Raw genomic sequence first — 14,106 nt, 5'->3', positions numbered from 1 at the left:
GAGGAAGGAAATGATAGAGGCAAAGCGGAGAAAGAAGGAAAGAAACGAAGAAGATGGAAGAGGGGAGTGAGTGAGAGAGTTTATACACCGTCATGACTCTACGTGATGAAGAACGAGAGAAAATATTTACCCGGGAGAATCCATAAATATTAATGACGAAGAGTGGTTCACGGGGAGCCTAAACAGGGGGGTAATGGACCTCCGCCGACACCTTTACTTCTTCTTTAAGGGGTTTTTAGGGGTAATGGAGGCTCGAGTTCGGGGTAATAGGAGCTCCCTGTAGCTTGTGTGCTATGCGATAGTTTTAAGTCTCTCTTTTGCTTCTTTGTGTCGCCACGTGGTGATGCTGGTGTTGATTTTTGATGTGGTGATGTTTGGAAGTGGTGATGGACGTGTTGATGTTGATGAGGATGACGGTGATATTGACATTGGTGTAAGTAAGGGTGGTGGTGATGGTGTTGGTGGTGGTGGTGATGATGTCGGTGATCGTAAGATCGTGGTTCTGGTGAAGGTGTTGTTTTTGGTGGGGGTGATATTGATGTCGTAGTGTAGTTGTAATTGTTGTTGTTCTTGGTCCCGTGGTGGTAGTGGTTGTAATGATGGTCGTGGGAGTGACGTGTTTGGTGGTGGTCGTGATAATGAGAGTTGTGTCGTGTCTCGAGGTGCAGGGAGTCGTGGGTTCAAGGAAAGTCATGTGTCGTGTTTTTGAGGCTAGGGACCTGACGGGACTACACGCCATAATGCACATCCACTCACGCACTCACGCACGCACACACCGTCATGTCTGCCTGCTCTTGTACATTATGCGAGGTGTGAAAGAAACAAGGTGAAATGTGGGAATATGTTTTCAGTCTCATCTCTCTCTCTCTCTCTCTCTCTCTCTCTCTCTCTCTCTCTCTCTCTCTCTCTCTCTCTCTCTCTCTCTCTCTTTTGTAAGCAATGACCTCTAACCTCCGAGAAAGGAAAATAATGGCATTTCTTGCACGTGAAAAAGTAAATGGTTCGTGAATGTGTGTGTGTGTGTGTGTGTGTGTGTGTGTGTGTGTGTGTGTGTGTGTGTGTCTGTGTGTGTGCGAAAGACTTAAGAAACACACACACACACACACACACACACACACACACACACACACACACACACACACACACACACACACACACACACAGACACACACACACACATACCAGGAAGATGTCATACTCTGTTACGACCATTATCCTTCCCCCTTTCTCTCCCCTCCTACCCTTTCCCCTTTCCCTTCTCCTTTTCCCTCCACCCCCCTTTCCTCCTCCCTTCCCTTCCCCTTCCTTTCACCTTAACTTCTGCCCTTTTTACCGTTCACCAAAAGGAGAGAATGGAGGGTGGTTGAGATGAGGAGGGAGACAGAGAGAGAGAGAGGGTATAAGGAGTAGGAAGAAGAGGAGGAGGAGGAGGAGGACGAGGAAAGAGGTTTGGGCGAGGATCACGCTGCCCAAACACTCCATCTGTCCCGCCCTGTGATCCGTCTTAATTATCTACAAACAGACTAAATGGATGGCGGCGGCATGGGGGTGAAGGGCGGGGAGAGCGCGGGGGTGGTGCGTGGGCGGGGTGGCTATGGTGGGTGGGGAGGGCAGTGGAAAGGGGCGTAGTGGGTGTGTTGTTTGTGGAGTCTCCGTTTTGGGGGTGGAGAGTGCTTGTCTGTGGCCCCGAATTAATCATCTTGAACAGAGTATACAAACCTTAAGAGGGACGAGAGTAAAATGCCGAGAGGGAAATGTGGGCTATTGGGAGTAGGTATTTTTTTCTCCTCTTTTCCCCTTTCTTTTCTTTCCTTTCCCTTCTCTCCAAGCCGGGCACAAAGAAATTATAATTGAGGTGAGGTAATTATCCTCTATTACCATTCTCTTTCTCTGTCTTTTTCCCCCTGCAAAGAAATAGACAATCATTGTAGCAAAAAAGTGAATGCTAATGCTCACTTTTTTTTCGTCTGCATTACCGAGGCTTCCTTTCATCAGCATAGTGTTAGCGTTTTCACTTTTCCTCTAGTCTCTTCAGGTTACGATAGATTTTTAGTAGATGTGGAGTCTTGTCGACAGGTGCACCTTACCTTGCCTACTCTTGATTGCGTGGAAAAAAATGCATTATCAGACGACATTCTTCTTCGTCTTCTTCTTTTTCTTCTTCTGCTGATGCTGCGACTGTTCCTACTCTTGCTACTACTCTTCCTAGTTTCTACTCCTACTACTTTAAAAATAATGTTACTACTAAATATTAATCCTAACTGGTACAATTTTAGCTTTCTTTCCTTGGGCTTTTCTTCAGGATGTAAGGATAATCTGCTCACCTCTGCCTTGCCCAGCATGTGATGAGGAGCCCCGTTTGTGCGCCTGCCTTGATTGCCTGAGCCTGTCGGTGATAACGGAACGACTGGTGACGTCTGACGCCAAAAGGAAGTCAAGAACGAGAGAAGGCCATCAGTTAGGCGTAGGAGAGCTGGAAACGAAATTTTTTTCTTTACGAGAGAAGATAGTCGAGATAAAAATGCTCCCGACACGCAATACTCATAAATATAAGAGAGAAAAAAAGTTCCTAAAATAAAACTTCCAGTGGTTGTGTCTGGTATAATGCTGTACACCTGACTGACCAGCTTGACTTATATGTGGTTGAAGTCATTATGGTAGTAAAGTCACATCCACCTCTCCTCTGATGGATACAGGCGAAGCTGGAGCTGGTTTTGCTTCCTGTTTAGTCTTTGCTACCTTCGTGATGCTATCCACCTGACCGGCCAGCCACGTGTCCCTGGAGTCTGTCTGAAGAGTCATGTCACCCGGGGAGTAAATCAAATCTTGACCCTTGATGGATGCAGGAAACACCCGACATGGTTTTGCTTCCTGTTTATTCTTTGTTCCTTCGTGATGCCCTCCGCCTGACCGGTCAGCCACGTGTCTCTGGAGTCAGCCTGAAGAGCCATGTCACCCGGGGAGTAAAGCCAAATATTCTTGACCCTTGATGATGCAGGCCCGATGTGAGGTGTTGGCCGGTGAGATAATTGATCGCTGGTGTCGGAGCGGTGATATTGGTGTCTGAGCGGCCATTAAACACCAGCTTTTGTTGATAGTCCTTGACGTAAATGCTTATCAGGCCGCCTTGCCGTGTTCACAATCAGCATGCACTCTCCTCTCTCGTCCTTCTTCTTCTTCTCGTGTGTGTGTGTGTGTGTGTGTGTGTGTGTGTGTGTGTGTGTGTGTGTCCTGTCCTAAAGTGCCTCTAACCTGCTTGTGTTTGTGACTTGTGGAAACTGGTTTCCCAAAGGTTTTGTTATTATTATTATTATTATTATTATTATTATTATTATTATTATTATTATTATTATTATTATTATTATTACTATTATTATTACTATTATTATTATTATTATTATTATTATTATTATTATTATTATTATTATTATTATTATTATTATTATTATTATGCTTATTTTCCATTATAAGTGGTGGCGATGGTCCTACTGCTGTTGTTGTTACTATTATTATATTCATTTTTTAGTTATCTTATCTGGTTTCTTTATTTTTATCTGTTTATTTATATATTTATTTAACTATTTATTTATACAACACCCACCATCTTTACATCAACCACCACCATCACAAACACCACCATGACCAAAACAGCCTGCACCACCACCACTTCCACCACCACCTCCTCTCACATTCCGACCATAAAACCGCAAAGATACACTGAAGGAGAACTGTTAAGAGACAAGAGCCACATAGCACTAAAATACTAAAACAGCCTCAGACAGCTATAATCAGTTGTCGGTATTATGGCGAGGGAACCAGGCAAAAAAATATGTATAAAAGAAGTAAAAGAATAAAAAAAAAATTCTCAGCGGCATAGTTTTACCTCATAAATGTAGATAGCTTGCAGGGGGAGAGGAGAGGGGGGTATAGGGGGAGGAGAAGTGGTAGCAGCAGGCGGCCCTAGTGCAAGAGTTAAATGAGATGGAGGTTGAGAAAGAGGAAGAAAGAGGAAGAGGAAGGCTTAGAAGTGATAGCAAATATGGAGTTGGGTGAAGGTGGTGGTGCTGATGACGAAGGCAATGAGAGAGAAGAGGAAAAAGAAGAAAAGGAAGAGGATAAGCTAAAGGAGGAGGAGAATGAGAAAGAAGAGGGACAAGAGGAGGTTTAGTACATGTGATAAAGAAGATGCAAGATGAATGTTAAAGAACGCAAAGGACAAGGAGGAAAAAGAATAAAAAAGAAAAGACTGCAAGTAATGCTAAAGATATGAAAGCAGACATAAATAATGATGATAAAGAGTGAAGCTAGAGGTAATAAAGGGAATGAAAAAAAGAAGAAGACGAAAAAGACGAAGAAGCAGAAGAAGAAGATGAAAAAAAAAGAGAAAAAAAAAGAGTCTAGTAAGAAGAAGAAGCAAGGACCTAACAAAGGGCCTCGCTTGACCACAGTTTTCTCTATAAACATCGTCCTCTTCCAGCTTCTCGCCAAAGCCTGGGAACGGGAACAAGAAACAGAGAGAGAGAGAGAGAGAGAGAGAGAGAGAGAGAGAGAGAGAGAGAGAGAGAGAGAGAGAGAGAGAGAGAGAGAGAGAGCAGAAGTGTTTTATGCTGCACGCTCCTTCCTTTATTTATGAGGTAAAGAAATACATATATAAATTAACTGATTATTAGCTGAGCCCACCCTTTTACGTCTGGCCTCATGCGCCTCCCCCTCCCCCCCTCCGTTCCTTGCCTAACACGTCCCACTCATGTCCACTACCACCACCACTACCACCACCACTTGTCCGCCTTGCCACCTTGCACCTCCACTTCCCAACCACTCCTAATAAATTAGTACAGAGATGAATTTATTGTTTTAAGTATTAACATTTTAAGAGTTGAGTTATGCTTTTGTTTTAACTGTGATTTAGATGGTTTCTAGTTCTTTCTTTTGTCTTTCGTAACTTTCTTTTTATTTTATTTGTCTTCTTCATTTTCTTCTTCTTCTACTACTACTACTACTACTACTACTACTACTACTACTACTACTACTACTACTACTACTACTTCTACTACTACTACTACTGGGTCCTATTTTTTTCCCTTATAACTTTCTGCATATTCCTCTTTTCCGTTTATTCTTTTTCTGTTGCTTTGCCGTTATTTCTGCTGTTTGCTTGTTTTTATTCTGTGTTTGCTGTTGTCATCGCAGTCTTTCCACACACACACACACACACACACACACACACACACACACACACACACACACACACACACACACACACACCTGCCCGCCTTGGCCTGGGGAAGGGAAGGGAAAAGATAAACACTTCCGCTACAAAATCACAACTTCTCACGCTCACCTGGCACTACCTGTTTGTTTGTTTGTTTACTTGTTTGCTTTCATATTTTATCTTTACATATATACCCGCTTATTTATTTACTCATTTATTTTCTCATTTGTGTGTGTTTTCTTATATTCTTTCAGTTATTTTATCATTTTCGTGTTCATTTTTCACTTCTTCGGTAATTCTTTTTATCTAATGATGTTAACTTGCCAGTGTGTTTTTTCTCTTAAAGTGATTACCATTTATTATATTCCTTTTAAATTGTGTTCGTTCGTTTAAAATACTTTTGCATAATTAATTAGTTTTATTGGCTAGGTAATTAAGCAACTATTGTATGCCATTATTTTATTTTGTTTTAAGTATTTTTTTTTCTCTTGTTTTCCCTTGCGTGCTTATTTATCTATTTGTTTGCCTGCTCGCCCGCTTTCTTCCACACCAAAGAATATTCAGACTGGTTTCTCTCGTTTCCTTTTTCGTCTGGCTCGTGTAATTGCTTTTTCGCTTTTAACTCGCGTTCAGGAAGATTTGTTCCGTTTTTTTACCCCTTCGTGTTGTTAAATGAGAGAGAGAGAGAGAGAGAGAGAGAGAGAGAGAGAGAGAGAGAGAGAGAGAGAGAGAGAGCAAACAGCGCCGGGAAAGGAGGCCCTCACTCCACTCACTATTATTATAAGAAAGAAAACAAAACTAGTAATGGAGGGATGACCAAGGCGAAATTTTTCACATAACACGAATGGTGACAGCTCGGAGTGTTGGCGAGTGCAGGCACGCAGGGAAAGTGAAGGCAGGGAGGGAGGGGATGAAAGAAATGACCAGGAAGGCGAAGGACGATGAGAGAGGGGAAAGAAAAAAAATAAGGAAAGAGCGACAAAAGCGATGAAAAAAGAAGAGAGGAGAGCTGATTATGGGCGAAGGATGATGAGAGGGAAAAAGGAAAAAGCGAGGAAATAGAGGGAGAAAGAGTAGAGATAATAGGAGAAGGAAGAATGACAGGAAAAAAATGAGGAAAGTGGTAAAAACGATGGAGAGGAGAGATGAGGAGAGGCGATAATGAGAAGGGAGAAAGAAAATGAAAAGCGATAAGAGGAAAATGCGTGAAGGAACGGAATAAGTGATGACAAGAGAAGAGAAAAATGTGAGGTTTAATAATGAGAAGAAGGAAGAATGAAAGGGAACGGCAGGGGAGGGAAAAGGCTAGAAAGAAAGGTAGAGACGATAAAAAAGGAGCAGGAAAAGAAAGGAGGTGACAACAAGGAGACGAGAGAAAGAGAAGCGATAAAAGGAAGAAGGGAGAAAAAAAGAGATAAAAGGTATGAATTACTGAATACAAATTGATGGGATGGGAAATAATGGTGAAAAATATTGGATATAAAATAATTGTGTTGAAAAAGAATTGAGAAAAGAAAAAGAAAAAAAATCTGACTGAGAAAGTGGCGATATCTAAATACTGAATATGTTTGAGGCATGCAAAGAGAGGGAAAAAAAATCGACGAAACAGAACAGTGAGAAAGAAAATAATGTGGAAGAAATATGTTAAAGAACGGTGAGAGAAAAATACAGAGAGGAAGATGAGTGTTTAAAGATAAAAGCAAATATGGAGGGATAAAAAATGGTAAGCACATTCACGAAAGGAGAGAAACGCATGCGGAGAGAGAAAAAAAAAAAAACATGGAAATATGAAGGTAAAAAGAAAGAGGGAAAAGATGGAATAAAGAAAGGAATGAAGAAATGAGCAAGAAAATAAAAGGTGGTTCAATGCGAAACCAAAAAAAAAAAAGAAAGAAAAGGGAACAAAAAATAAAAAGCTAAAGAAAAAAAATGGAAAAAGCTGAAGAACGAGAACTAGGAAAATTATGAAGTTAGAAAAGGAGGAAAGGAAAAAGGATTAGCAAGAAGCAAGGATAAAAGAAAGGTAAAAAAAAAGGAAAGTAAGAGAGAAGGAAAAAGGGAAGGCATGAAGGTAGGGAAGAAAGTAAAAAGAAAAGTAAGAGGAGAGGAAGGAAGGAAAGAAGGAAGAAAAGTATGGAGAAAAGTAAGAGGAAGGGAAGGAAGGGAAAACTAAAGAAAGGATGGACGGGAGGAAAGTAAAAGGGAAGGAAGAAAGAAAGAAAGGAAGGAAGAAGGGAAGGAAGGAAGGAAGGAAGAAGGGGAAGGAGGAGGATCACGCCGCCGCAGTCATGACCTCTTAGCTCCACGTTTGGTCATGGAATGCCATTGGACAACTCAACAGAGAGAGAGAGAGAGAGAGAGAGAGAGAGAGAGAAAGTGTATAAGATAATGTTACATGTAAAAATATCAAACGGAAAGCTGGTATCGATAATATTTAGATAAGAGAATATGATCATTTCATTCTCGACATTGACTGAGAGAGAGAGAGAGAGAGAGAGAGAGAGAGAGAGAGAGAGAGAGATTTAAGCGTGAAGGATGATTCGCATCTTTCAATTATTCAACGCCGGAAAAGATGAAACGATGGAAGAAGCTGCAACAGAAACAAGATTACAATAACTACAATAACAACGACGAAAGCACAACAACAACAGCAACAGTAATAACATAAATAACCACAAAGAACAACCCTAAATCAATACAAAATACCCGAATGAGAGAGAGAGAGAGAGAGAGAGAGAGAGAGAGAGAGTGTACGCTGATGTCGGAATAAAGTTGTTGGCGAGGGGGAAATGAGGAAGAGGAGAATGCTGAGAAGGAGGAGGAGGATGCTGGGGAGGAGGAGGAGGAGGAGGATTGGATTCACTACGAAGGGGATTATGTCTTTCCAAGGGCATTGAGGTTGACTGGACGGGAGAAGGGAGAGGTGAGGTCAGATTTTGGAATGGGGAGAGAGAGAGAGAGAGAGAGAGAGAGAGAGAGAGAGAGAGAGAGAGAGAGAGAGAGAGATGTGGAAGAAGATAAGAGGAGTTTATGTACTTGGGTATGACGAGAGTAAAGAAAAAAAAAGATGAAAATGAGACAGAGAAGGCACGAGAGAAGAAGAAAAATAAGAAAAATAGGAGGAAGAGGAGAAGAAAGAAAATAAAAGAAAGAAAGAATGAATAAATGCATGGAAGAAAGAAAGAAAAGGAAGAATGAATGAAGGGGAAAAGATAAAAGAAACTAATGGGAACGATAAATGTAGAAAAAAAGACAAATCGATCCTCAGAAACCTGTCGAAGGATATGCAGACACGAAGGAGGACGGAAGGACAAAAGGACGAATTAAAAACCCGCTCAAAAGATCACACGAAGACAAATATGGTTCATGTGCTTGTAATTGGTCTCGTTGCATATGCATGGTAATCTACAGAGGGCAGTCCATTGGGTTTCTGACGATGCTAATGATGATTTTATTAATATATGTTGAATTTATATGAAGTGGTTGTGGATTCTATCATTTTTTGTTATTGTTTGTGGTTGTTGTCATGGTGGTTGTAGTGATGATGGTTTTGGTGTTGTGGGTGATGGCTAGGGTGAGGTTCCTTTAATTGTGGTTACTGTTTTTTTATTTATTTTAAATGCTGCTGTCTTTACCTCTATTACCACAAAAAAAAAACGAATCCTCTTCCCCCTCTTCCTCCTCCTCCTTCTCCTCCTCCCACTACTACTACTACTACTACTACTACTACTACTACTACTACTACTACTACTATTACTACTACTATACCACACCACTACCTCAACTACTATTATTACCACTACTTCCACCACCACCACCACGGCTCAGGGCAACGTGGCATAATTTCCTTGTGTGGTGTGGGCATCCGCGTGTGTTCTGCAGTGTTCACCTGTGCTTTAAGTGGAGGGAGAGGCCCCGTGTGTGTGTGGTCTCTTGCGTTTATGCCCTTATGTGGAAGTTCCTCTTTGTTGCGTTCAGTGTTGCTAAACCGTTTATTACTTACAAGCTCTCGAGTAGGTGTGTGTGGGGTTTGGGGGAAGGGTGGGGAGGGGGTAGGGGAGGAGTGGGGGTTGAAGTATGGTGCTTTTGTTATTGTTGATTTTTGCCTTGTTGGTTATGATGATTTTCGTGTTGTTGTTATGAGCTCTCTTCGTATCCTCGTATTTTTTCACCTGTGTTTGTTGGTTTCTGGTTTGTTTGTTTCTGTGTGTGTGGATCTCTCTCTCTCTCTCCCCTACCCCCCTCAAAGAGTGCACGAATGAAGATGCACGATGATGAATGCAACCTCACCCTTACCTGTTATTTTCTTCTCTTTTTTCATGTGGTGCAGAACAAAGCGTGTATTTATCTTACGGAGTGTCGGGGTTTTCTATTTGCTGGACAGGTAAAGTCACCACGAGTAAGCTCATTAACGCGTTTAGTTGGGCCTTGTAGTGTTGCTGGCATGATGTATTGCATTAGAACGTAAGCAAGCATTCCTAGGGAAGGATAGGAATAGAGAGAATGAATGTTTTGCTTTCTTGTGAGTTTCCATCCTTCCATTAGCCACAGAAATCATGGAGAGAAGGGGTGATAAAAAGAAAGAGAGGGAAATCAAGTAAGTACTCTGACCTATTCTGGGCCCGGACATCCTTGGAATAAACCTTGGACTCAATTCACATAGGGTCTCGATCGATTTTGGGCATCGTGTCTGAGGCAACTGATGGTATGATAATGACTGATTTTGGACCTAATGGTATTCCGCTCTAACATATTCTTGGGATTAACCTCCATGGACTTATTTTGTAGTGTTCTGGATAAACTGTAGCCGTTGTAAGAAACTGTAGACTGGCATTTTAATGACTGGGCTACTTTTGGACCTAATGGTATTCTTGAACACTCCTGAACTTTTGCTCTGGGACCATTGAAGTCGATCTAATGGTGGGTCTGGGTGGACTAAGGCCGTTGTATGAGGTGGTTGCAGACTCGTATGATAATGTGTGACGCTGAACATAATGGTATTCCTGGACACCCTGTGATAAACTTCCTTGGACTCCATTCTTGGTGGGTTTGGGTGGACTAAAGCCGTGGTATGTGGTAGTTTGGAGACTGGTGTGATAATGGTTGACGCTTGAGCTAATGGTATTCCGCCGCCACCTCCCTGCTCATCCATCAGCCTCAACCGCCGCTGACTAAACTTGGCACACTCCCTTGTTAGAAATGCGGCGTCCTGTCACCAGAGTCATCTATCCTGTCTTACACTTTCGTGGCGTGTCTCCTTGAAGTCCTGAACGGGAGGGAGGTCAGGTGATGCTAATATATGGCTTCGTGTTTGCCTACCTGTTGCTGTCAGTGCTGGAGGTATGGTGTGTATGTGTTGATGGACGGTGTTGTTTGTGGTGGTAGTAGATGTTTTGTTATTGTTTTGTTGCTGTATTTACATTTTCGTCTTTTTATATTAGTTTTAAATAATTTTGAGTTCTAATTGGAGTATTTATTGAGATGAGCCGGGGAAAGAAATATTAGATGAAATGCGTTTAGGAGGAGGAGGAGGAGGTAGCCGAAACAGGAAATAAAGAAGAATGGGAGGGAAAAAAAGACTATGCCAAAACAAGGGAGCAGCAAGCAGGGCCTCCGCCGAGGCCCGGCTTCGTGGTGGCCGTGACTCTCCCGGCGTGATGCTGAGTGACCGGTCACGCTTCCACCCCGTTGAGGGCAGCCACGGCGCCCCCTCCTCCTCCGCCTACTTCTCCTCCTCCTCCATTACCCAGCAGGCTCAGCAGCGTCAGGCACAATTCTGTCAGCGATCATAATGCCTTTTTAGGTATGAGAGGCCAGCCACTCGAAGGAGGACTGTTTTTGACTGTCTGTCTGTCTAGCTATTTGTTTCGAGAAGGGGAGCAGAGAAAAGTGAAGGAGTGGCGTTACTGTGTGAAACCCGGGACACCTGTACTGAGTGTGTGTGTGTGTGTGTGTGTGTGTGTGTGTGTGTGTGTGTGTGTGTGTGTTATTATATTCATTAACGTCCTATTTTGTTGTCAGTACCTGCCTCATCCTTTCTTTCCAATTAAGTATGCCTTACTCCTCTTCCTCTTCCTCCTCTTTCTCCTTTTCCTCCTCTTTCTCCACCACCTCCTCCTCCTCTTTTCCCTACGTCATGCTCTCCTCCTTACCCACCCTTCCCTTACCCGCTCCTCCTTCAACTTGCTCTCCATCTTTTACTCCTCATCCGCTTCATGTCCCGCCCCAGCGCAACCTCTTTATACCTCATCACCTTCCCCCACTAAGTCCCACCCCCCGAACGTGCCTCCCTTCCCTTACCCTCCCATTCAAAGCTCCCCCTCAGTGCTTAAATCCGGGTCAAGCCTCCGATGCCTTGTTCTTTGGTTCACTTTGGCGTGTGTTTCAGGGACTGTTTAGCTTTGTCTTCCCTGTGCTGTTTTTGTTCTGTGTTGTTTACTCTTTTTCTTCTTCACTCACCTTGATTTTTTTTCTTCACCTCACCTCCTTTGATTTCTCGTGATCCGCTGCGTTAATTTCTTTCTTTGGGTGGCAAAGACGTGAAAGAGAGTTGCAAGGTTTGGAAGTGTTCAGGTTTTCCAGTTTCTGTCTCCATACTTTTCTGTTTCTTCCTCCGTCTTTGATTTCTTATTAATTTTTGTCCACTTTGATATGCCATCCTCTTCGTCCACATTGCTCGTCTTTATCTTCCTCCTCTCCTTTATCTTCATCTAGTTCAAGTTTTCCTTTTTACTATCTTCGTCTTGCACCTCTTCACCTCATCATACGTTGCTCTACTTTCTCCTCCTCCTCTTGCTCTCCCTGCTCCTGTTTCTGCTTCTGCTCTTGCTCCAGGTCTTGCTTCTACTCCTATTCCTGCTCTTCTCATCATACATTTCTCCTCTCTCCTTCTGCTCTTGCTCCTGCTGTTGCTCCTACTTTTGCTGCTGCTCTTGCTCCTGTTCCTGGTCTTCCTGCCTCCGCCCTCTTTACCAGCAGCAGAGAGAGGTTGCACGTAAACAGATAATCTATTTTGTGTGAGTGTGAAATTAATTAATGCCGTTTTCTGTTGGTGTAAGTCATCCTTCATGTCGGCGATCGTTAGTGTCATGTTGCTTATTTGTTACTCTCTTTCTTTGGCTCTGTGTGTGTGTGTGTGTGTGTGTGTGTGTGTGTGTGTGTGTGTGTGTGTGTGTGTGGTTGTTTTTATATCTAGCTCTCTGCCTGTGTGCACATATGTGTGTGTTTTTTATTACGCCTCTTTTACGGTCGTATAAAACTACAATTGCAATATAGTTTCTTGTATAGAACTCCTTCATAACAACCATCCCTTTTCCTCCCTCATTTTACCTTTATTTTCTTGTTTTGATCCATCTGTCGCTGGAACGCATCATTATTCTTCTCGTACCATCGCGGCTACATAACCTTGAGGCTCGGCTGACGCGTTATTATTCCTCGGGAGTTTTGTATTGCCCCATAAAACTCTCCTTCCGCTGCGACTTCCTTTCCGAGCCAACTCTCTCTTCCGGCTGTCATATTTTCCTTCGTGATGAGCGTCTGTTTGCCTTCTGCCTCCGCCCAGTGAACGGTGACGCCGGTGATGCTGCGGACCATTATATATTCATTCATCTTCCTCACAGAACGTACAAGGCAGTCCTAGTTAGGGAAGGTGAGCCATCTGTCATCTTCCGGGAGTAAATGAGAAAGTTAGATGCCACAAATCTTGAAAATAGATGATGTAAATGAACACGCCAGGGCATAGAAGCCGACGGAGACAGATGAATCAATAGAGGGAAAAAATGATACAAATGAACAGGCCACAACATAGAGACCGCGGAACCGAAAGGAAGATGAATCATAAAGTAGAGAAAAAAAAAAGAGGCAGCGCTAAGCAAGACAAACAATTACCTGGACTAACTGTTCCCGCCACTCATTCACACCTGTCAGGGAGTATTGACAGGCCTTCCATCAACGCCATGCCTCCTCCTCCTCCCTAACCCTCACCCCACACCCTCACCCCAAACCCTCACCCCACACCTCAGTAGGCCCTCCATCACCGCTGTGCCTCATTCCCCGTCCCAAGCCTCATCTCATACTGCCACACCCCAAAAGGCCCTCCAATACCTTCCAGCGCCATGCCCCACTCCACCCCACCCCTTTCCCCACCCCACACCCATTCCTACTCCACATCCTCCCTCACACCCTCTCCCACAGGTCTCTCCGGAAGACCCCCGCTGGACAAGACTTGAATACAACCACAAGGACACAGAAGGAGTCCAACCCAAAAACCTTCGAAGTTCAAAACCCTCACTTCTTACCACGGAGTCTTTGTTTGTTCAGTCGTCTCTCACGCCGCCGGCTGACAAAGGGGCGACCGATGAGCCTCTGCCTGCCGCCTCTCCTCCCTCTATTCCTAAGGCCTCCCGTGGGCATTTCAGATTCCCCTCAGGAGCTCCGACAAAGAGTCTCTAAATTACACGGTCGCCCAGTCGATATTTTTCACGCCTGAGTCCCAAACACGATAATTGCTGGCATTGGTTCCTCCGTCCGGGAGTAATTGGTGATATTAAGGTTTCCAGTGTGACAACTCGTGATTACGTGTACACAAAGGCCGCGCGAGCTGTGTTTATTTTATTTAATACCCAATACACGGCGGGAGGTAAAGAGCGGCCCCGCGGAGTAATTTGGGGTTAAAGGGACAATTAGTAGCAGCGGTGACGACGGGTTTGCCGCGAGGAGACTTGCTACGTAATGACAGATTCTCCTCTTCCTCCTCCTCCACCCCCTTTCGCCCTGTGCCCCCTCTTCCTCCTCCTCCTCCTCCCGCTTCTTCTTCGTCTCCCTCTCATCCCCCTACTCCTTCTCAACCATTAAAGCCGTCGGCAAAACGAGGAGTTGGAGAAGAAAACAAACAA

The sequence above is a fragment of the Eriocheir sinensis genome, chromosome 2 (genome assembly GCF_024679095.1).
Source record: "Eriocheir sinensis breed Jianghai 21 chromosome 2, ASM2467909v1, whole genome shotgun sequence".
NCBI lineage: Eukaryota > Metazoa > Arthropoda > Malacostraca > Decapoda > Varunidae > Eriocheir > Eriocheir sinensis.
Note: the sequence above shows the minus strand (reverse complement) of the source record.